We start from the raw sequence: 25,952 nt of genomic DNA on the forward strand, positions 1-25,952 counted from the left end.
TTCCATTGTTTTCAGTTATAAAGAGTTCATTGATTCCTTTGTTCATCCAGTTGTAAACATGCTAACTAGTAGCAATCAACCCAGAATCAATGATGAGATAAAAAGAGTTTTGCAATTGTCTAAAAACAGTAGAGTAGGAGACTGGTATCTATACCAAGACCACACTGAAATCAGGATATATGGATGCCAACTCACTCCTTGTAAGCCGCCTAAATAACTCCCCATGAGTATATTTGCATTAGAGTATTTCAGGCAGATCATAAACTCAGATGAGGTCAATTTTCTGTCAGCTAGGAAGAAAACACAGTTCAAGATCAAAAACCAATTGGGCCCTTTTATTTGTAATAATAGGGAAGTTGGACAAGAAGCAGAGAAAATTTTACAGCAAATGAAGTTCAGTAGTAGTTTCATGTGGCAGTATGACCCTAATGGAGTCATAAACAAATTAAGGCTCAAGTTCAAATTAAGCCCTTTTATGCATGAGTCCAGGCCAGATATTGAAAGATATGCCAACTAGTCAGAATGGTTGGAAAATACCTTAATAGATGTGGAAAAGCAGATAGATACTAGTTCCTTTCTGCAGGTTCCAACCCTACAGGAACAGATGGGTATTAATCCCATTCTATAGACTCCATCCATGCAAGACAGAAATGTAAAAAGAACCAGGGAAGAAGGTTCTAGCTCTAAAATGCATACCACAGATGACAGGTTTGAAATCAGTTACAAGAAGAAGCCCAAGCTTAATCTTATAACTGAGCAAGAAGACACCATTGAGACAGTTGAAATCATTGATACTGACACAATGGTTGAAAAGAGTAAAGGTCCAACAGTTTCAGAGGAAACTCATCAACCTTCCACCTCAAATACTCAGATTATTGAAAAATAACTTAGTATTGAAGTCTCTTCATCCAGCAAACCAGTGGATAAAGAGAAAGATATAAAAGAGAAGCACAAAGAAATCAAGTTTAGGAATGAGGCATTGAAGGCTGAAACATATGCCTAGTACTTCAAACAGACTCCTAGCAATCAAAAGAGGTTGATGTCAGCTTTTGACATTAAAACTGGTAAAATGAAAATGACCTTTTTGTAGCTTCTAGTCCTGCAGCCTAAAACATCAGCGAATTATAGGAAGACAGAGTTTGAAGTTTTGGCCAGGGATGTTCACCCTATTGATCAAATTTAATTTCATAAGCAGACAGTTGAAATGATTTACACCACAATGACTAACAAAGCAATAAATGTGTTGAAGCTTCAAAGCTCTCTGGACAACAACACAGCACAGTTTAAGCTAGAAAAGGCATCTTCACAGGCCAAGGATAACAGAATCAAGTCACTGGAGGACTTGGTGATTCAGATTGGATATAATCCAAACGACATCAAGGCAGCAGAAAAGTTGATAAAGAAGAAAAATGAAGACATTGTTGCTTTGAAGAAACAACTGAAGTTTCCTCCTTCTAAACATCCACAGACCAAGGAGGTCCTAGAGAGCCAAACCCAACAGGATGAAATGATGGATCTCATTCTTCAACTAAATGCTCAATTGAAAGAAATGGAGAATGAATTGGACAGTTTAATACAGCTGAAACAAGCTAGCATTGAGACAACTACTGCCACTGCTATCCCTACAGTCACTACAACAATTCCTTCAACTTTAGGAGCTTCATTAGCCCCAACAGCTCCAGTAGCTACAGCACTTCCAACTACATCGGCAACAGGTTCAACAACAGCAGCAGCGCATCCAAGTGATGAAGAAGGAAAATTGGTCAAAGCCATGGAGGACATGTCCATTCAGACCACTAAAATAAATAGACTTAAAGAACAGATAAGAAGTCTAGAGGATGAGAAGAAACTGGCTCAAATTATGCATAAAAATGAAGTACAAAAGTCAACCAAGTTGACTGAGAGGATAACGAACTTGGAAAAGGAATTAACATTGAAGGAGCCACTTGCCCAAGCAAAAGAGTAGCTATGGGCCAATATCATTGACTCTATCAATGATATTTGGCCATCTATACAAGTTATCTTTGAACAAAATGATTTAGTCAAAGAGATTGGTGAAGCAATTCAAAGGGTTAAGGGTGAACTTGGAAATATGCCAGAAGAAACCTCAAGAATAATCCAATTCCTTAATTCAAAAAATAAATATGAATTGCAAGAGCTTGACATAGCTAACAGAACCGACACTATACTAGAGGTGAAGAAGGTAATCACCAAGAGGAACTTGATGATGCAGCTTGAGGACAAATGCCAAACCATGGAGCTAGCTATAGGCAGGTTCATGGTCAAATTTGATACTTTGAGGCAGAAAGGTCTGCCAAATCCATTGGTAATAAATGACAGGTTAATGCCACATGAAGACTATAACAAGAAAATCAGAGAACTGGCAAGGGAGCAAGCCAATAGTTCTTCTATGAAAGGGATGCCTACAGGAAAAGTTCTTTACCAGACTTTTGAGAACCTCTTTTACCTCCAGCATGAGGTAAAACATCTTTTTGTAATAAGCCCACCTTTGCAAAATACACAGAAGCTGATGAAGTCTACAGAATAATGGCAAATATTAAATTACCAGATACAAAGACTTGGAAAAAATTAAATGATTTACTGTGAAAATGCAAGGTAAATAGTGGATACAAAGCAGTGAAAGAAAAGCAACAGGTCAACTAAGTCAAAGAGTATCAGATGAAAGAGTATCAGTCAAAAGGCAAAGTAAAAGGACAACCAGCGTAAAGCAACAACAAAGGAGAAAAAGCAGAAAAAGATCTGACAGTAGAGCCAAATAAACAAGGACAGCTTGCAGCAACTACATATCTGTCTCTATCTTCTTGCATGAAGATTTTTCTTTTTCCTTGAATAATTCCTAAAATCAATTTAGGATATTTTGTAATAGTTTTTTGCATAAATACTTCATAATTCAAAGCATAGAGTGTGGATTGCTAAACATTTCTATAGTTGTATTGATCTGAAACCTAAGGGAAGTGTAACATTTTTTTCAAGTCAGCAGGATTCACTGAGTAATAAAGGCATTGCATTACAGGATTCATGTGTTGGGCCACTTCAGTAAAGTATTTTCTGTTTGTCAAATTGTTATCTTCTCAAGTGTTTCACATACTTGCATGTTATCTAAATTGAATGAAATAACTGTAATATTATTACATAATTTGTTTAAGTACACTCTGTCTTGAACAATTATTCATTTTAATGTTTTCTTTTGATATCCAGAGTTCATTGCTCCCTAGTTTCGATTGACCTCTATCATTTCCCTCATTATTCGGTTTGAGGAATCCTTAACTGCTCCTTGACCCCGATTGAAAACCACTTCACCATCTAGCCTAAAAGATCTGAATTTACTCAGCTACCTTGCCCTGTAAACACTATCTTTAGAACTTGATTCAGTCCTGTTTTCTTGACACTTGACCCCATAGCCCAATGGTAAAGGACATCCCTCTATCCATCTAAGTCAGTGATTCCACCACCAAATCAAAATCAAAACCCAATCAAAGCTTAAATAACTAGCCTAAAATCAATTAACTCAACAAAGTTAAATCATAAAGAGAGAGCCCTCTCTGAGCATTAGGAAGGCTAGATCTTGATCTCAAAAGTAGGTTTGTGGTTACCTCTAATATTTCTTTTGACACAAGATAACAACTCTAGGGAAATTTTAGAGTGATAACAGGTTCATCAAACAGAGGTTCATCCTACTTTTCTTCATCAACATCACATCATTTTCCTTCCTAGAGATAGGAAGTTCTCAGACTTTCCTACAAGCAGAATCTTCATCAAAAGTGACATCGTGACTTAATTCCACTTTCCTTTTACCAAGCACATAGATTATATATGCCTTAGAGGTTTCACTATAGCCCACAAACGTTCTTTTCTTCCCAGATGCATCTAATTTGTTTCTTTTCTCTTTCGGCACATGAAAATATACGGGGCAACCAAAAATTTTAAAATTCTAAAATGAGAAACATCAAGGTTCTTATCGGTCAAATCTTCTTCGGGTGTTTTGAAGTCCAATGCTTGATGTGGGCATCTATTTTGAACATATACAGTGGTGTTAGCAACTTCTCCCCATAAGAACTCCAGTAGACCTTAGTCATGAAGCGTGGCACGAGTGGCTTCTATGATAGTACGATTCTTCCTTTCAACAACATCATTTTGTTCAAGAGTATATGCAATAGTGGTCTCCCTCTTAATGTCAACTTCTCTACAATAGTCCTTGAATGGTCCTCAATATTTTGATCTTCTTCCCAATTTGATTCTCGACCAAGGCTTTGAAACAGCAAAACCATTTGAACACTTCATCCTTATTCTTTAAGAAATAAATCCATGTTTTGCGAGAGAAGTCATCCACAAAAATAGCAAAGTACAAATTGTGAAAATTTCTAACATGAAATTCTACTGTAGTAACTGATTTATTTCTCCTACTTATTTCTCACAATAAGTTGCTTACAAAAAACCCTTCAGTAAACATTAAAATAAATTCTACTGCAGTGATCACATAATAGCATAGAGAAAAATAATAATGATAAACAAGCACAAGAACCAATCACATCAACACAATTATTTTTGGACAATTGTCCCACGAAAAACCCAATGCGGGAAAACCAATGCAGCAGATGAGGGTTTATTTATTATTCTTCAGCAACAATCTCTTTCCAATGAATAATTTTTTGCAGTACATAGAGAAACCTTCAAGAAAACACTTGAGATAATTTTCCTCCATAGCTAGGAGAAATTCTGACCCCAGAGAGACCCTTTATCCTTCATTGCATCACCCCTGCATCATTTGCGTGAGGATTGCGTCATCCCTGCATCATCTGGGTGAGGAGTGCGTGAGATCTCATCCCTACCTACACTGTCTCTCAAAGCTCTCCTTTTGCGCTGTCTCTCTGATGCACTGCGTCACCTCCTCCTCAGTCTTTGACTAATGTTGAAACCCTCCTCTTCCTTCACCCTGCAACTCTCCCTCTAAAATCGAACTCCTTCCCCTTGAGAATCAATTTCCCTTGGGTTACTGAGTATTTTCCCGGTGTGTCTCCAAATGACTCTCAAGTCTTCTCTTATACTTTTCTTGTTAATGAATCAATGTTAAGTCCCTAATCAACGGCTAAGATTAAAACAGACTTGATCCTCGTCTCTTAGAAGCTTCTCACCCATATCTTTATTAATACTCATTAATATTTTTATTTTCCTAAGTTTAGACTTAGGAACCCATTTAAAATATTAAATATTCTAATAACTCCTCATCCAGGTGGAATTTCTCCAAAGGATTTCTAGGTCTTGGAGATCTCATGTGTTCTAGCCCCTCCACAAAATTTCGGAACTAGAGCACATCTGATGCTACCCAAAATCAACACTCCCTCTTAGCGAGGAATGTGCTCTAGCAATACTTTCCAATAGAAGCATCACACTCATCCACGGCATCGGTCCCATGCGTTGTTGATACTCGGCCTACTGCCCCTCATCTATTGCGCTATTGCAACCTGTAATGTTGCCCATAACATTGCAACTGTCACTGCTACACCTGTACTGCAGCTCCCCCTGAATATGTTGCATCATGTTGCCCATAGCACTGCCATTGCTAACTGTTGCACTGCAACTCCCTATATTATCCGCTTCTCCACCATCCCCATCTTCTCCCTGAAATAAACAAACTTTCTTCTTCCTAGAGCCTTGGTGAGAATGCCTACCACTTGTTCTCCTGTTGGGGTGTACCTCAACTGTACTACCCCTCATTGGACACAGTCTCTGACGAAGTGACAACTAATATTAATGTGCTTCAATCAATCATGGCAGACTAGATTCTCAGAGAGCTTGATGCAACTCTGATTATCACACAAAATACTAATCGCTTCCATCATTCTCCTGAATAGATTCACAAGCAATTTCCTAAGCCATATGGCTTCGCACGAAGTTGTGCTCGCTGCCATATATTCAACTTCAGCTGAGCTCATAGCCACAGATTTTTGTTTCCTACTACACCAGGAGGTCATTCCTGATCCAATGTTGAAACAGTACCCATTTATACTTTTCCGATCTACTGAACTTCCATCCCAGTCTGCGTTAGTGAACCCATTCAGCCTGATGTCACTACCTTTGGTGTACATTAGTCCATGCTCGATTGTTCCTCGTATATATCTGAGAACATGCTTTGCTTGTTGCCCAATGTGCGCTCTTTGGTTCCACCATGAACTTACTGAGGGTGTTGACAGTGTAACAAATGTCTCGCATGGTATTGACCAAATACATCAGGGACCTTATGAGCTGCCTGTACAAGGTGGGATTGACTTCTTTATCTTTGGATGCATCAATCTTCTTCCAGTTGGTGATCATTGGAGTAGCCATAGGCCTACAGTCCTGCATTCTGAACCTTCTCAAAATCTCTGTAGCATATCTCCCTTGTCCAAGGAAAATTTCACCCTTCTGCTGCCAAACTTCCAAGCCCAGGAAATAATGCATCCGTCCCAAATCCTTCATGTCGAATTCTGTGGCTAGGTTCTCCTTGCAATCTTTGATGAGCCTGGATGAGCCTGCCAGAAAATGATCATCAACATATAACACCAAGATTAGAGGCTCATTCTCTACAACAAGATAGTAGAGATTAGGATCTGCATCACTCTTGACGAATCCCATCTTCTGCAAGTAGCCATCAATTCGACCATACCATGCTCTAAGTGCTTGTTTAAGCCCATACAAGGCTTTCTTCAACCTGCATACATGAGATTTCTTCTCATGTGTCTCAAAACCCTTTGGTTGTTCAATTTATACTTCTTCTTCTATCACCCCGTTCAAGAACATCATCTTGACAGCCATCTGGTGAATCTCCTACCCCATCTTTGTTGCAAGGGATATCACGGATCTGATAGAAGTATATCTGGCTGCTGGGGAGAGGGTTTGTTTGTAGTCTATCCCTTCCTTCTGAGCATACCCCTTAGCCACAAACCTGGCTTTGTATTTTTCCACACTACCATCTGCAGCGTATTTGACTTTGTAGAGCCATCTCGAACCTACAACTGACTTGTCCTGAGGCCTAGGTACCACTTCCCAGACATCATTGACCATTATGGAACTGTATTCCTCCACCATAGCATCTACCCATACTTGATGTTGAACGGCCTACTGAAAACTAGAGGGTTCTCCAACCTGAGCCACCAAGGCTCGATATCTGTCTGGCTATCTATGCTCCCTTTTCTCGTTCCTAGGTGCACCGATAAAATTCTCTGCATCTCGTATTATCTGTCGAAGTTCTCGGCTCGTTCTACCACGGGTAGTGGGTATATCTATCTGCTCCTCTTCTTCCTGAGACTCCACCTGTTGTGATACCTCTGGAGTTTTTCCTTAAGGAGAAATACTGGCGCTAGTTTCTGCTGGACAAAGTGGCTGGACCAACGGATCATCCTTTGACTGCTCTTCGGAAGGCATTTCTCGGGATTTCCTGAAAGCTCTATCCTCCATGAACTTTACATCCCGTCGAATAATGATCTTCCTATTCTCTGCAAGATATCCTTTCTCCGCAGCCTGATCCAATTTCTTCAAGTACATGGCAATATGCCAAACTCCCAAATATCCTGAAATGACTCACCTCAGGCTTCTTACCGGTGAAGACACTCTCCGAAGTAATCTTACTTAATGCCCTGTGAAGAGTCCTGTTTTGGACATACACTGTCGCGTTGCATGCATCTACCCGTAGAAACTTGGGCATATCTTAATCATACAACATCGCCCTGGCTACTTCAACAATAGTCCTATTCTTCCTTTTTGCTACTCCATTCTGCTCTGGATTATAGGTGTTGTCCACTCTCTTCTGATGCATTCCCTTGCGCAAAAATCAATGGAGTCCTTGTCGATGTATTCAACACCATTGTCTAAGCGCAATATCTTTATCTTATTTCCTGTCATATCCTCAACTAGAGCCTTGAACTCTTCAAATCGACCAAAAACCTCATCCTTGGTTTTTAGAACGTAGATCCAAGTCTTTCTAAAATGGTCATCAATGAAGGTGACGAAGTATTTGGCACCACTAAGAGCTTTCATGGACATGGGTCCGCAGATATCTGTGTGTATCAATCCCAAAACACTCTTAGCCCTATTGTTGCTTCTAGAAAATGTTGCTTTGATGTACTTGCCTAGTGCGCATCCTCTGCATACATCATCTCGTTTGGTACTCAATTTTGGAACTCCCGATACTGTTCTCTCGAGAATTTTTAGAGCCCCATGGTGCAAGTGTCCCATCCTTCTATGCCATAGTTCATTCAAATCTTTTTCCCCACCGTTGCCTATCAATGTCATTGGAGATTCTAGCTGTAATCTACACAGCCTATTACTTCTGACTCCAATCTGGGGCTTCTTTTTCCAACTCGAGTGTTTGACATATACTTTCTCCTTAATGAAGAAAACATCATAGCCCTTGTTTTGAAACTAAGATACAGAGAGTAAGTTCATCCCCAATCCCGACACATGCAGCACATTGGTTGCTCGAAGCCGATCCTATGCTTCTGTTTGAAAGACTACAGTACCTCTTCCTACGGGGGTACATTTTGACTTATTTCCCATGGTGATCTAGAAGTTCATCCTTTCTTCGTGATAATTCGAAAAACATTCTCATATTCCTGTCATGTGCCAGGAAGCTCCACTATCTATATACCAAACCTCAGAGGAGGCAGAACTCGCCAAGCGAGCAACTTCTTCTTCCAGTGTGGAAGCTAACATAGAATAATCATGATCCATTTTCCTTGTGCTCTCCTCTTCCTCTAAAGATCTGCATGAGTCCTTTTAAGTTGCTGCCCTGGCATCATGCTCCTGACTCGTAGCAGTTTCTTTGTTGCCCAATCTCTGTTCCGATACCATGTGAAAATTTCTAACACGAAATTCTATTGCAATAACTGATTTATTTCTCCTACTTATTTCTCACAATAAGTTGCTTACAAAAAACCCTTCAGTAAACATTAAAATAAATTCTATTGCAGTTATCACATAATAACATAGAGAAAAATAATAATGATAAACAAGCACAAGAACCAATCACATCAACACAGTTATTTTTGGACAATTGTCCCCAGAAAAACCCAATGCGGGAAAATCAGTGCAGCAGATGAGGGTTTATTTATTATTCTTCAGCAACAATCTCTTTACAAGGAATGATTTTTTGAAGTACATAGAGAAACCTTCAAAAAAACACCTGAGATAATTTTCCTCCTCAGCTATGAGAAATTCTGACAACATAGAGACCCTTATCTTCCATCCGGGTGGAATTTCTCCAAACGATTTCTGGGTCTTGGAAATCTCATGTGTTTTATCCCCTCCACAAAATTTCAGAGCTAGAGCACATCCGATGCTACCCAAAATCAACACAAATATACACCCAAAGATGTCGCGGGCAACACCCCTGATAGATCAGAATGGACCAATTGAAGAATATCGGTGGTTTGTGTTTCACTTGAGGGGAATGATCCCCTTGTATTTTTTCCAGCGTTACAACCTTGACAAACACCTTCATGATCTAAGTTGAATTCGGGCATAACTGTGACCATCTTCCTTGCATCAGGTAGCGCTTTGAAATGAAGGTGAGCAAATCTTCGATTCCATAATTCGGATTGAAGAGACGTATCGCAAGTCAATGCTCCCAACAGACTTCGCCAAACTTGATAGAGACCTTCAACCCTAAATCCAAGAGTGAATGCATCTCTTGGGTTCCTTTTCCAAACATGAACCTTCCCATCAATAAATGGGACCTTGAAACCTTTATCTTCCATCGCAAAAATAGAGACAAAGTTCTTTTTCAGATCAAATACATATAGCACTTCTTGTAAATGAAGAGTTAGACCTAGATTTAAGTGGAGAGTAACAGTCCCAATTCCTTTCACAAGATAAGTGGCATTATACCCAAGTATAATCTCCATATTCATCTTATTTTCGATCAAGTTTGGGAGAGCCTCTTTGTACCAAGTGAAGTGCCTTGAGGCACCACTATCAATCAACCAATGATCCAATGCATCCGGAGGAGAGGCAGTGGTGAGGGCAAAAATAAGACAAAATTCTTTTTGCTTTACAACATTAACTTCTTCATAGCTGGAGTTTCTCGACTTCTTAGGAGGACGACCATTTCCATTTCGAGCAGCGAGAGCATTCCTCTTTCCTTTGTTATTGAACATGTTGTTCATCTGATTTCCATTGCCCTTGAAGTTGTTGTTATTGTTGTCATCATCTCTTGGAGTATCCTTCTTGTGAGGACACTCTCTAGACAAGTGGCCAAACCTATTACAATTGAAGCATCTTCCCTTTCTTCCTTCTTTGAATCTCGGCTTGAACCCTTGACCTTGATTTCTTGGACCAGCATTGTTCTTCCTTTTAGAATGAGCGGACAAGGCAATAGGATTGTTTCCATTTGAGAGCTTGTCTCTTTCCATCATCCTTATTTCTTCTTGAGTGCATCTAGCCAATAATTCATCAAACCCCGGAATCATGTCATTGTTGAGGATGGCAGTGTTGAACACATCCCATTCTCTTGTAAGACCTCCAAGTGCGATAAGAATAAGCTCCCTGTCACCAATGACTTCTACACTAGATAGGATATCATTCTTGATCTCGATAATCCTCATGAAGTAGGATTGGATGGATTCTCTTTATCCATCTTGATGTCTTTCAACTAGTTCTTGAGAAAGAGAACTTGATTTGCATATTTACTTTGAACATCCCAACCAGCTTGTCATACATCTCCTTAGATGTTTCCAAATCAAAAATATAGGCAACCAAAGGCTTGTGTATAGTATCAACAATAATTTTCTTAGTTTTAACCTCACCTTTCATGTACTTTGTTTGTGCAGCGGTGGATGCATTTGAAGGAGGCTCCACTACTCTTCCTTTGACATAGTCCATGGCATCATTTTCTTCCAATGTCATATCTAGAGACATCTTCCATGCATGATAGTCAGATTTGTCCTTAAGCTTGTCCTTAGAATTGAAGTAAGATGTAGTCATCACTGGGACTAGTTCCAAGTGCTTGTCGAATAGCTTCCCTTAGTGATTGTTTTTCCTCACTCTTGCTTAGGCTTTGTCTTTACCTGAGCTCTGATACCATGTTAATTTTAGATAACAATGGTATGTTCTATGCTTTAGCACATATTAATTCAATGTTCCCTATCAGCCCAATGACAATTTCCAATTATTTCCAGTAGAAATCACATTAACTTAAACACATTGATAGTAAATGCAGATAGAACATAAAAACATGTGCAGAAGACAAGCCAAGACAAGAGGACACAAGATGTAGCGAATGCCAGGGAAAAACCCCAATGTGGGGAAACCCTTTGATCAAATCTTCTTATTATTCTTCAATAGTTTAGCACAGAGAGAGAGAGTACAAATATCAAATTAACTTGCCCAAAACAGTCCTGACAAATCAGGAGTCAACAACAGTCAACTGCAACGCTAACTAGAATGTCAACGATGGTCAAAGCATCTCCAAAATGTCCTCCAAGTAGCTCGATCAACACCAGATAAATTTGGCCTTCCAAGAGGGTCAAAGCCTGCCCAAAACAGTTCAGTGAAACCAATCAAAGGAGAGAGAAAACACTGTTGTAAATTTTGCGGTCAAATCTGAAGTCAATGTTGAAGTCAACCCTAGTCAAACAGTCGCAAACTACTTGAAAATTGTGCCAATAAATACAGCCTTCAAAAATCAGATTTCTTCACACAAAAACGAAATCAATGCTAGTCAAAAGCACCTTGGTCAACACTGTTATGTTTTCTTGAAATTTTTTGCCAGCAAGCAAACCCAAAAATTCGTCCTCCTTTCACACGTGAGAAGTAGAGAAGGTTGCCTCCAAGTTCTATGAACCAATCAAGAGAGGATAGAGAGAGAGATATGTGATGAGATGAGTGATCTCCAAATGAGGAGAGAGGTCACTCCTATTTATAAACTTCGTTGAGGGTGAGGAGACACATTTGTTGGGCTTATGAGCCTACATTTTGTAGGAATTTACGGGGTAAGTTCCTTAGATAGAGCAACAAAGGACACCGCTCACAAACAGATCACATATCAGTACACCAGTATTCTTGACGTGGTTAAAACCCTCAAAGAGGGAAATAGTCCACAGCCTGAGCCAACGCAGCCACTTCAATCAATTTATTAATGTAAAAGAACGAAAAATTACATAAGAGATCATGAACGGTCACCTAACAAATGACTCTCCATGCTCTTTAAATAGAGATTGTGGACCAATCGAGTGTTAAGCCACGGATCAAGTGTCAGTAATACTAAGGAGAGAATGAACCGTCGAATCACTTCATGTCTAGAACATATCGTGATCATCGGATTGTAAGTTACAAAAATTACATACTAAAAAAACAGACCTTACCTAACTATACACTAGACCAAGTTGTACTTAATTATTTTCTGTGTCGGAATATCCTAACACATTTGACTAAGGCCGACTTGGACAATTTGTACATGAGAGAGAATAAATTCAAAATTCCACTTCTACTTATCAGAATGAGATGATCTTTATATCAAAATTGGACCTATTGAAAAGAGGAATCTAATGCAATAATCATCTACATCATATGAGTTGTCCTAAGGTGGAATTTGGCACTAGTTTCCAATTTTAACACCTTCTCATTCCTTCTACCTCTTTTATTGTACGTTGTTCACCTAAGACTTCAGAAAAATGATCATGTCGTTTCCATTTCCATTTTTTATTATCATGATGATGGGGGAATTGGGCAGGAGAGAGAAGAAGAGGATAGTGGTCATTCTCATAGTGAAATATTATATCAATATAAGAAAGGTTTGGAAGGGGATGAAAATGGCAAAACTTCATTGCCAACCCAATGGATGTTTGTGACAAATGTTCAATTTAATGCATCATCTCGATTTGGTGACGATACATCTGCATGCCCTCATGTTGATGGAACCTCGGGGCAGGCAAGGTATGGGTCTAAAAGAACAATGGTAGATTTCCTTGATATTGGTGGTAGGGATGAGGTGGATGCAAAATTGGTGCAATTTCACTATGCTTGTGGCATACCATTCAATTTTCTATGCTCCCCTTATTGGCATGATATGGTTTAGGCCACCAACAAAGCCCCCAAAGGATACAAGGGCCCCCCAAGTATGAGAAATCCAAACAGTGTTACTAGAAAAGGAAAGGGTAGACATTCAAAAATATTTAACATAGTTTTTAGATGAATGGGTGGACCATGGGGAATCCATTGCATCTAACATTTGGACAAATGTTAGTAAACAACATTTGGACAAATGTTAGTAACCAATATTTGATAGATTCTTAGTGTTTTTTCTAGTGGTACAGTGTTTAAACTTTATTGTAAAACACGGCTCTTCATCATTCACCTCATCTGCTCAAAACACTCCAAATCTCCTATTAAATAGATTAATGATGTTGGACCTTCTAATGTGATTGAAGGAATCACATATCATGCAGGAAATTGTATGGTAAAAGAAAAGATCAATAGGAAATTTTAAGGGACAAAAAAACCATAAAGAAAATTATACAGAGGAAAAAAAAAACATTGAATGGATTCATCCTCTTTTGATCTAGGTGTTTGTGTACAAATTAAACCTTTGATGCATGATATTGTCAAGCATAAAGATTGTGGATGGATTGATGACTTGTACAAGAAAGGGAAGGAGCTCATCAAATTGTTCACCAAACATACAAGGGTCAATTACTTTTATGGCAATCACTCTACGTTGCAGCTATACTTAAGATTACAAGGACTAGATTTGGTGGCTATTACCTCACATTTAAGCTCCTATTGAGGGTGAGACAATCTTTGGGTGCCGTGGTGATGAGTGATGATTGGGATGAGTTAAGTGGTAGAGATGGTTCTAATGCAATGGAGTCTATTCTTGGCAACTATTTTTGGTCATTGGTTACGTATGTTTTGCAATTCTCCAAGCCAACTTATAGCATGATTTGATTTGCAAATTCATATTGGCTGGTCATTATAGAGGTGTGTGAGCAACGGACACCTTGCTATGGCAGATTAAGGACATTGTTCAACATAAAGAAGTGAACTTATATAATCATAATCGTATAGAGATGGAAAAACTATGGGAAAAAACTAAATATTTCACTACATGCATTAGGACACATGCTTACACCAAAATCCTATCATATATCATATCTTTTAGCACCAGTACGTAGTAGTGGGGGCAAACAAAACCACACCAAGGTTCATAGGTTCAAGTTGGTTATATGCAAGTATTGGACTAATTGTTCCCTAATAAGCAGTGAAATACTATACAGAGACAACTGAATCACTACATCAGTAGCAATGGTGCCTTTGGGACCAACCATGCAATTAGAAATCAAGGGAATCTAACTTCTCTCAGAAGGTGGAACATGCATGGTGGTGTTGTCCTGCAACTACAACATTTGGCAACATAGGTGCTTTCATAGGTGGTGAACACTTCTTCCACATAGACGTGTTGGAGCACCCATAGTTTCATCTACAGTGCCAAACGAAGCAGGTTGAATGTAAACTAGTCAGATTTTGGTTCATGTGCATTACAAGTCGTGAGTGTTGTCCCATTACGAGTAAAAGATGGAAACATATAAGACTTGGGACAAAAATCTAGAGGAGAATAACTTGGAGGTTGGAGTATTGGTTTGGAAAAATTGGAGAATATTGTTATTGATGATCATCATCATGTTGAGATGCCACCCCATCCACTACCATGGTCCCCCTGACTAGGACTCCAACTACAACTGTAGGGACTTCATGTTCAATTCCACTTGCATCTACTTCTACATAGTTACCTTTTACTTCGGCTCAATCATCACCATGTAGAGGTTCATGTGGCAATCATGGTGATGTAAAGAGGAAGGAAAAGTAGATAAAAATCTCTTCTTCTTGCTATGTAGTCTTCCTTGGTGAATGATAGGTGATAGGCCTTGTTTTCCTTGAGTATATTTGGCTTGATGCTTCAACCTTGTAAATGACTTTCCTTGATGAGTGTCCTTGAGTTGCCCTTTCCTTGATGTGTCACCTTAGCTCTGATACCATGTTGAAGAATCTAGGGCAATTAGGTGTAGTGTGATTCTTCTTGACTTGATAACAATTTGTGAGGTACTTTTACAATTATCTTAGCTTGATCTTCTTCTTATTATTAGTGTGTGTGTTTCATCAAACTGCTACCAAAACATAAAGACAAGAACACAAATGTTGGCTCTCTGCCAGGGCCAAAACCTCTCTTCTCTTGAGAGGAAAACCCTAGACCCTTGACTAGGATGTCCTCCAAGCAAAAGTCAAGTCCTTCCTTTTTTCTGCACTTGGTTCCTCGGCACATAGACTTCCTCCTCCCGGCACTTTGCTCCCCAGCACTTCGTCCTCCCTCTTTGTTTCTAGTCTAGAGATAGTCCTTCCTTGAGTGACCCTTCTAGATGAGATGTTCCTCTTCTATCCTTTGCTCAAGTAGACTTCTTCTTTGACCAAATGAGATCCTTCTTGAGATATGGGTGTATGACTGTACTGTTGTTCTGTTGCCCTAGTTTTCCCACATGTGAAGGGTACACTTAGTGAATTAGGGTCCTTTCACCTTCGCTAGAGAGAGAGACTTCCTCACTTGTCTTGGGAGGCCTTGTAGGCCTAATATCTAGCCCAAACACCAATGAATCTTGCACTGAAATGTTACTGTTGTTATATCCGCAATTTGCCCTCCTCTTCGCACGTGTGACTGTTTCTAGCCCTAGAAACAGTCACCTACCTTCGCTGAGTTTCCTCCTTCCTTCGTTGCACTTTTGGAGACCCTTTAGACTTGCTTCACCTTCTTATCTTTTCACTGATTTCAGATCTTGCGTTATTTCTTTTATGAGGGAGTGGACAACCTCTATATATAAAGGATTGTCCCTCCTCTAGGCCGACATTAGGCTGACATTCTGTCTTTAGGCCAACTTGACTATTTCTTCGTTATTTTCTTTGTTTTGCTTCTTGAGGAGGACGTTGCTGCATGGAGAGGACTTGTACCTGTCTTGGAGGTATTCCTTTGACCTTTATACTATTTTATACAATGTAACATGCCCTCAAAGGGTCTTACATAAATACATCGACTCTTGACTTCCTAGAAGCACTTAAACATGTGATTGACCAATTCAATGAGCAAGAAATTCATTGACAAATATCATAAAATAATTTCTCTTTTCTTGAATAAATACAAAAGTCAAACTTATATTTATGAAGACCGAACCTAGTTACACTTTCTTCGACAATTTTGACTCAATCATTGAAGTTAGTATATGTCAGTATTTGATAACAGTTGCGAGGGTTTGATAAGATTTGACTTATTGGTTTAATATAGATGAGCAATATTGAATTTTTGACATGATGCATAATAATTGATAAAGATGTTTTAGCCTATGGATCAATTGAATTCACAGTGATAATGGAAATTCGCCTTGATATGACGATGCTATGACTTTTTTGACTTGGTGGGTAAATGACTCTCAACATTTAGAATTGATTTTGTATTGGCACCTTTGGCATTTGAGGTATAAATACTGGTTAATTCAATATGCAATGATCTCACAATGAATGGATGAAACATATATGGCTTATCCTTGGTGTATGCATTTGCATCTAGTGAGAGAAATGATTTTTATTATGATCATGAGGATGGCTCGATAAAATTTGGTTGAATATTGCTTGGTAAACAAAAGGTCCTTGATATGAGAATAGATAAGGTTGTAACCTAGTATTTGGTTATGAGCTCCTCCTGGCACTTGGTCCTAAGAGTTTGTAAGTGATATTGGCAAAGACTTTCATAGCTTTGATATTTGTTTCTTGGTTTGATAAGTAGACTTTGTTGATTTGATTGCACAGTATTGATTTGTTTAAGGTTAAGCAAATTGGTTTGGTCAAGTATTATGTTTGCAAAAAGCATTGTATGAAGCAAGCTCCCCAAGCCTCATATGCCCTCATTGATAGTTACCTAATAAAGCCCAAATGATGTGTCGATCCAAACCTCTACTTCAAAGTGGCCAAAGGTATGCCTTTGATTTTTGGTTTTATATGTTGACGATCTATTCTCGAGGGAGATGGCCTCTGAACTTTGAAATGAGGAACTTGGCATGATGAAGTTTGGAAAAGGGAAATATATCGTGAAGCTACTAAAGAAATTTTGGTAAGTGGCAATGTAAATCCTTGGACACCTCAATGGAATTTAATTTCAAGAATTTATGCAGAGATATTGCTAGACCTGACTTGGCAAACGACAGTTGACTGAAGCATTGATGTTCCTTGTCACATCCATCTACATATATGTTTTGCAGAGAACAACCTAAGTCAACTCATGACTAAGTCGTTTCATACACACTGGATTGCCAGCAAGCACTTTTCGAGATATTTGCATGGGACGATCAATTTTTGGTCTGAGATATTTTTCCTAATGATATCTGACTGGCACAGAAAATTTCAAGGATGGAAAATTATCTTGAAGTTAAAGAACATTGGTGAATCTCACTAGTCCCTGATATGCAAACTACAAAATGTTTATTGATATATTTGTAAAATTATTCAAATTTATAGTGATTTTATATATAGTCTCTATATAATGTTAGCAGTATTTAAGGTAAAATAATTTTATATTATAAAATTTGGGCGAATCATTTTAATAAAAAATGGAAATTAGCGAATATTTTGTGGAAAAATCATGGAACATTAGCCCACCTGCAAATATTAGCCCCTAAAATTAGCCCACGGCATGGATGTATTGACGTTGTTTGGGATCGTTATTGATGAGATAAGCACATCTGGTTGTTGCTTTAGTATGAGATTTTCCATGATATTTTGGATGAGAAGTCTGTAGCTTTAAGCATAGTCGAGGTTGAGTATGATGTTGCTAGCATGGCTAGTTGTGAGGCCAGTTGAAGAAACTCTTTGGAAAACTATTTTGAACAGGTTTTGGATGCCACAAATTGCGATAATAAAGAGTAGGATCCGATGGTAGAGAATCCCGTATATAGCTGGGACTGAGATATTTTCATATATTGAGACAATCTTGCTTTACTTGACAAGCTTAGGCTTGTGGTTGCTACCTTCCTGAGAGGGAGGATGAATAAGGTATCCTTTTGTGATATACATTTGTTCTAATATAATATTTGATTTGATGTCCTGCATGAATAGGAAAACAAAAGACTATAGCTTTCGGTAATGTATGAGGCATTTTGATTGACCTTTTTAGTAAGCAAGTAACGGATATGAGCATGTTGATATGTTTCTGATCTACAAAAAGCAAGGCAAATCGAGGACACTAAGCCAACTCTTCCCCCCTGTCTGAGTTCCCAAGGTGTGGAATTTGGATGGAGGGCTCTTGGGGTTGAGGGATCTCTAAACAATAGTGTATCACCCCTATCTGTTACCCACAAGGTTGCTCCCCTATCTTGGTTTATGCAAAGTATGCCCCAATTGGCATCATACCTACAAGTCGGGCTTGTTGGGATTGTCACTCCTCGTCTAGCCAACGAATTGGGAGAGAGCTTGGAGGTGTGTGATCCTTGCCTTTGGTAAGTCAAATATCTCACCCAAGTCGATTATGATGCAGGTTTTCTACCACATGACTCTTGAGGGTCATTGTTAGGAAGATCAATGGGCAATAGGATGGATGAGATATTGATTAACATAGGGTGGAAAATGTTTTCTCCCCTATGTGATGACTCCTATTGCTCGATATAGGGTGGAAGATGTTTGCTCCCCTATGCGATGACTCTTATTGCTCAATATAGGGTGGAAGATGTTTGCTCCCCTATGATATGACTTGGGGTGTGTGTCTCATAGGACCTTCCTCATAGTCATTGGATTCCGGGTTGAGATTGAGTCCCCTGATGTGGTTTCAGGTTGAGATGTGCTCCCTGATGTCGTTCTGAATTGAGATAAGTTCTTCCATGTTGATGTGAATTGAGGGTGGTAGCTTAAGCTCACCTCCGATGTCAAATTCTTCTTCTTTTAGACTTGAGTGTTCAGCATCTGAGTAGAGACAAGCAAGAGATAAGCAGGGATAAGCAAAGATGAGCCGAGACAAGCCATGACGACATTTGATGACGAGATAATTGAGATAGGATATGATTTGATGACAGGATACTTGTGATGATTACATGATACAATTGGAATTTCTCCCTAGCTAAGAGGGAGTGTTAATTTGGCAGCTCAATGACAAATTCCAATCATGGGACTAGATTCCTCTTTTTGAGAGAACCAATTTTGACTTTTGAAGCTCTTGATTTGGACAAGGGAAAGCGTATTTTTTAATTGAAGCCCACATGTGCACAAAAAGACACCTCAACCCAAAAGATAAATTGAACACCCCTCGCATGGCTATAAATACAAGTCATGTGGCCCTCATTTGGACATCATCATGATCATTCTTCTTTCTTTGATTTCCCTCACACATCTAAGGTGGTTCGCAGAGATTGGTTCATACAAGTCCGAAATTACAGGGTCTGAAGCTCGAACGTGAGACCTAGGATTTTGGTTTCCAACCGCAAGGATGACACACGCATTTTTCGATTGCAACCGCAAGCACGCAAGCTCATGAGCGTGGATGGAGGGTTTTAGCTGCACGCATGTACACTCTTTGAGGGTATGACTGGTTTGAGGGCTTCGCCATGCACATAAAACAAATAGAAGACAATTAATTTTTGAGTTATCAAGTATCGCACCTAATAATATTTATAATATATGCTCGATTGAGGATGCAATAGTATTTGACAGTTGTAACAAGAGTTAACTCGACTGGGATGGATGACTGACCAAAAAATAACTGAAATTCTTGAACCCATCCTTCGAAAGTGTCTATTTAAACCTAATTATCGATAGGTATAGATTGTAAATGATCATGATAGTAAAATATACTAAAACCTTTTGGGGACAAGGATGGCAATAAGTCAATCTTGACGTTCTATTGCTGACCTCATCAGCGTTGCGTATCTTATTGCAATAAAGCTTTTATATAATACCATATTAACCCTAGAAGGAGATATTAGGTATATACCATGATGCAGGAGCATTCAGCTCAACAATTTCATCATAGTCTAGTTAACTTAGGGGTCTTGTGTTTTCAAGGAAGTTGGATTCCTATGTATGTAATCATTAATGTTTTGAGTGATTAGAATAGGAATTAATTAGATATTGTGAGAATAATTGTAAATCATCTCGAATGTAAGAGAACATGAGTGATTAATGATGATGAGAGAGTTAGAAATCAATTGTAACTCTTATTGGTCTCATGATTCGAGAAGCTAGAGATGATTCTTAGGGATAAATAGGAATCAAAAGTGGACTTAGAGGATATTTAGGAATTAGTTCAGCAGATTAAGGATCTGAACTAGAATTAGTTCAACAGAGCCTTTTTGTATAAATATAAGCCTAAAAGGCATAGTTAGTCAGTAGTTAGAGAAGGAGCTAGAGAGAAGCTAGTGAGTCAAGAGTCGGATTGTAAGCCTACGGGTAGGAAAAGAAAGGCCATTGATCAGAAAATCAGGCCAGAGAGAGAGACACTTGTGTAAATACTTGTTTATTAATACAGACAACTCGATTCAGAGTTTGTGTAATGTGTATTGTGTAACTGAATTATAATTTGTGTGTGGCTAGAGTAATTCAGTGTAACATAGGTTACAGGTACAAAGCCAGAAGGGAGGCAAAATACAGAGAAGAGTAACAGAACAACTTCCAGTTGCAGTTGGGCAGAAGTTGCTGAGGCAGCTCCACAGTTGCGATTGTGGGTAGAGTTGTCTTTGAGATAACAATTCCAGCAAAAGGAGTGTTGGGTAGAATTGTTAGTCAACAAGAGGTTCGAGGAGAGAACCATAGAACTTGCGATACGGTTTTCTACACATGGACATTACAGAAGGAAACCTTTAGTGTTATAGTGAAGGCACGAGTGGAGTCAAGTTAAGGAGAGAGTTGTGGCGGAACAACGAAAGACCAAAACCCTGAAGAAGGCCGAGTCCACAGAGGACATTGAAGAAACGGCATAAAACCAAAGTAAAGAGTTGCGGGGGTAGAAGAGGACAAATTCCCTTGATCGTGGTTGAAGTCCCGCAATTGATCTCAGTCGTCGATCGTAGAAGTCAACACTTACGTCATAGTCAACTACGGGGGTTGAGAGGTTGATAACCCGCGTGCTAGTTGAAGGGTCGCAGATCGTAGGATTTAAAGGCCTCGTCATCCAACGGATATCGGGCCGTAAAGAGATCGAACGTTAACTGCAAGGGCGGACCCGAACTTTTATAAATTGAGGGTTTATAATTCCCATCGGGTCCGTAAAGCGGATAAACGTCGCGTAAGTTATCCGCCCGATATCATTGTGGACCGTCAGATCAAGCAGATCTTGATCAACGGTTATAAAGCGTTAGGCAAGTCTGTTGATCGGAAAGAAGTACAGCCGTCGAATCGAGGGTGAGATCGACGGTGGATATTGAAACGAAAAGAAATTGAAAAAGGCAGACCCGAAGAGGTTATAGGCGTGGTTTCATTTTATTTGAAGTTCGGTTGTGATCACATATCGCATGCTAGAGGCAATGGAAGCACAGGATGGTTTGATGCGATATTGCGACAGCTGTTGATTTGGTGAATGAAACCAACAGTGGGGAAGGCAGTCGCATATCGCAAGTCAAGAGTTTCGAAGGCATACTCTATTGAGTTATAAGGTTTCGTGAAAGGATTAACCAAGGTTACCATAAAAGGCAAAAAGTGTTGGTTTACATGTGTTCTGGAATATTTCTATTATGTAACCATTATAATAGAAATAAAGCCCCGATAAAGAGATAGATGAAGGTTTAGACTATAGAAAGTCTAATGAAATGTTTATGCATTTAGTTAAATGAAGGGGCATTAACCTTAGCTTATGAAGGTTTGACCAAGAATGTCATTGTAATCCCTGAGACGAATGAGATTATGCATTTTTACATGCATACTATGGGTATAGTGGGATTTTCCTATGTCAGAGTGGTATCAGAGCTAATTAAAGCTCTTTTTGATTAAAGCAGAATTGTGCAGAATACAAGTGTGATTGCAAAAGAAAGAGGAGATTAGGTTATTTGAATCTGATAAGTAGAAGGCATTAGATAAGATGAAAGTAAGTGATATTCTTAAGAAAAGATTGCAGAAGCATAAAAAAAACACAGTGATGTTTGTGGAGGTTCACTCAAATGTTAAGAATGGATGGACACTGCTTGTGAAGCCATGCAGTGACAGTGAACCTGAAGAATCCAATTCAAGTGTGGATAGAGAGGATAAGAGTGTTCTCAGAAAGAAGCTGAGAAGCAAGCTTTTGAAAGCTTGGGAATGATCTTGGTTTAAATAACATTGATATGCAGGTGACAACAAAGGAAGGTGAGGAGATTGCAGCAACCTAGAGCAAGGAGTGCTCAATTGGTTCCAGAGGAAAGAACCAGAGAAATGCTAAAAGACTGAGCTCAAAGGAGAGAAGCTTAGTGAGGCATATGTAACAAGAAGGAGACTTGTTAACGCAAAGGTATTGTTGCAGCTCCCAAAGGTAACTCCACAAAGGATGTCGGTAGAATTGCTAAGGGATGAAGAAAGTTGGTAAGACTTTATAAGTGAAAGAAGAGGTGGTCAGAACCTAGCATTTCATTTGTGATTGAAGTACAAGAGGACAGTTGTGCAGATGAGTTGAAGCCTAGAAGGAGCAGAGAGAAGTGCTCAAAAGAGGTTCCAAAGAATAGAGAACCAAGTGCTTGCCAAAAGACCAAGTACAAAGGAAAGCTTGGTGAGGTAAGTGGCAGCAGGGAGGACTTGCTGTTGCAGAGGCTTTAATGCAACTCATAGTAAATGAGAGAGAAACTCATAGAGAGGGAGAAGAAGATGACTTGATAGTCATAACAGAGATAACAAAGGTTCAACAAATCGACATTACAGAAGGAGGAATTCATTATTGTGAACCAGAGCATAGAGATAACATTGAAGAAGATGGTATGGAGGAGAGACTAGCTGACAGTCTCATGAATTCTTTTGAGAATTCAAATCAACATATTGATGTGCTGATAGAGGAGGAGAAATCAGAGCAACATACTGATGTGTTTCCAGAGAAGGAAAAGGTAATGAGGCCTTATATTTTTAATTCTGATAATCGTTTTATGATTACAGGATTTGTTAAAAATGAGACAAACATGTTTCAAATTGAAGAGTCAGTTTTAGAACTAAAGAAGTCTGGAAGTTGCCAGGACAGACATGCTGATGAGGAAAAAGAAAAGCATGAAGATATTATGCTTGAAGAAGTTAAATTGATTGTTAAAATCAGTCAAGAAAGTGAAGGACAATTACTGAGGGCTGTCAAGGAAAAAGAAGGAAAATATGTTGGAACTGATGAACAACTTAGTGATGTATTTGAAGAGAATCAAGTACAAAAGAAATTGGAGGACAATTTACTTTTTGAAGGTAAATTTACAGATATGGAACAGAGGTTGTTTGGACAGCAACAAGAGGATAAGGATGAAAGGGCGATAGTAAGGATCCAACAACTTCAAAGAGAAGACAGTAAACAGCAGTTTGAAAATGAGTGGACAGAGTACAACAACAATTGGCAAAGTAATTATCAATCAAAGGATAAATTGGACATAGAGATTGAAAGAATAATAAAATTGATTATGACGGTGCCTTAGAAGAAAACAGCGATAAAAAGACCAAGGAGCAACAGAAAGAGAAAGACAGCATCAGACTGTGAAAGCATAACTAATGGGGCAAAGCAACATAAAGTGTGGAAACTTGGAGGACAACAACAAACAACATCAACAACCAAAGGCAAACTACAGAACAAAGTATGGGATCCAGGGAGACAAAGGACAAAAGCACATGATCAGGAGATCATGATTATTTTAACCTTGGGAGTCTGATGCAGGAGCATTCAGCTCAACAATTTCATCATAGTCTAGTTAACTTAGGGGTCTTGTGTTTTCAAGGAAGTTGGATTCCTATGTATGTAATCATTAATATTTTGAGTGATTAGAATAGGAATTAATTAGATATTGTGAGGATAATTGTAAATGCTATCGAATGTAGGAGAACATGAGTGATTAATGATGATGATAGAGTTAGAAATCAATTGTAACGCTAATTGGTCTAATGATTGGATTCTTAGGGATAAGTAGGAGTCAAAAGTGGACTTAGAGGATATTTAGGAATTAGTTCAACAGATTAAGGATCTGAACTAGAATTAGTTCAACAGAACCTTTTTGTATAAAAGTAAGCCTAAAAGGCATAGTTAGTCAGTAGCTAGGGAAGGAGCTAGAGAGAAGCTAGTGAGTCAAGAGTCGGATTGTAAGCCTACGGGCAGGAGAAGAAAGGCCATCGATCAGAAAATCAGGCCAGAGAGAGAGGCACTTGTGTAAATACTTGTTTATTAATACAAACAACTCGATTCAAAGTTTGTGTAATGTGTACTGTGTAACTGAATTATAATCTTTGCGTGGCTAGAGTAATTCAGTGTAACATAGGTTGCAGGTACAGAACCAAAAGGGAGGCGAAATATAGAGAAGAGTAACAGAACAACTTCCAGTTGCGGTTGGGTAGAAGTTGTTGAGGCAGCTCCATAGTTGCGATTGTGGGTAGAGTTGTCTTAAAGATAACAATTCCAGCAAAAGGAGTGTTGGGTAGAATTTTTAGTCAGCGAGAAGTTCGAGGAGAGAACCATAGAACTTGTGTTACGGTTTTGTACACATGGACAATACAGAAGGAAACCTTTAGTGTTACAGTGAAGGCGGAGAAGGCGGAGAAGCATAAAGGAGCGAGTGAAGTCAAGTTAAGGAGAGAGTTGTGGCAGAACAATGAAAGACCAGAACCCTGAAGAAGGTCGAGTCCACAAAGGACATTGAAGAAACGGTGTAAAACCGAAGTAAAGAGCTGCAGGGGTAGAAGAGGACAAATTCCCTTGATCGTGGTTGAAGTCCCCCAATTGATCTAAGACGTCGATCATAGAAATCAACACTTAAGTCATAGTCAACTACGGGGGTTGAGAGGTTGATAACCCGTGTGGTAGTTGAAGGGCCGCAGATCGTAGGATTCAAAGGCTTCATCATCCAACGGATATCGGGCTGTAAAGAGATCGAATGTTAAGTGCAAGGGCAGACCCAAACTTTTATAAATTGAGGGTTTATAATTCCCATCGAGTCCATAAAGCAGATAAACGTCGCATAAGTTATCCACCCGATATCATTGTAGACCGTCGGATCAAGCAGATCTTGATTAACGGTTATAAAGCATCGGGCAAGTCTGTTGATCGGAAAGAAGTACAGCCGTTGGATCGAGGGTGAGATCGACGGTGGATATTGAAACGAAAAGAAATTGAAATAGGTGGACCCAAAGAGGTTATAGGCGCGGTTTCATTTTATTTGAAGTCCGGTTGTGATCGCATATCGCATGCTAGAGGCGATGGAGGCACAGGATGGTTTGATGCAATATTACAATAGCCTTTGATCTGATGAATGAAATCAACGGTGGGGAAGGCAGTCGCATATCGCAAGTCAAGAGTTCCGAAGGCATAATCTATTGAGTTATAAGGTTTCGTGAAAGGATTAACCAAGGTTACCATAAAAGGCAAAAAGGGTTGGTTTACGTGTGTTGTGGAATATTTCTATTATGTAACCATTATAATAGAAATAAAGCGTCGATAGAGAGATAGATGAAGGTTTAGACTATAGAAAGTCTAATGAAATGTTTCCGCATTTAGTTAAATGAAGGGGCATTAACTTTAGCTTATGAAGGTTTGACCAAGAAGGTCATTGTAATTCCTGGGACGAATGAGATTATGCATTTTTAGATGCATACTGTGGGTATAGCGGGATTTTCCTGCATCATACCATCTATAAATTTTAAACCATCTGCAATCCCGTTGTAAGTATCTCTCATATCACTCTATATTTGAGATCACCCTTGTGCTCAATCCCTTTTGCTGCAACATATGTAAAATTGACATACCATGC

At 39.0% G+C, this 25,952-nt stretch overlaps 1 protein-coding gene across 1 annotated transcript in view; it reads right to left on the reverse strand.

The window, feature by feature from the left end:
* LOC149183518 (P-loop containing nucleoside triphosphate hydrolases superfamily protein) overlaps positions 1 to 25,952 on the reverse strand; it is a 112,152-nt gene that overhangs the window by 40,817 nt on the left and 45,383 nt on the right. The gene's annotated exons all lie outside the window — the stretch shown is intronic.

The sequence above is a fragment of the Pinus tabuliformis genome, chromosome 3_2 (assembly GCF_031772625.1).
Source record: "Pinus tabuliformis cultivar Carrire ecotype Pingquan chromosome 3_2, CPIR1, whole genome shotgun sequence".
Taxonomy (NCBI): Eukaryota; Viridiplantae; Streptophyta; class Pinopsida; order Pinales; family Pinaceae; genus Pinus; species Pinus tabuliformis.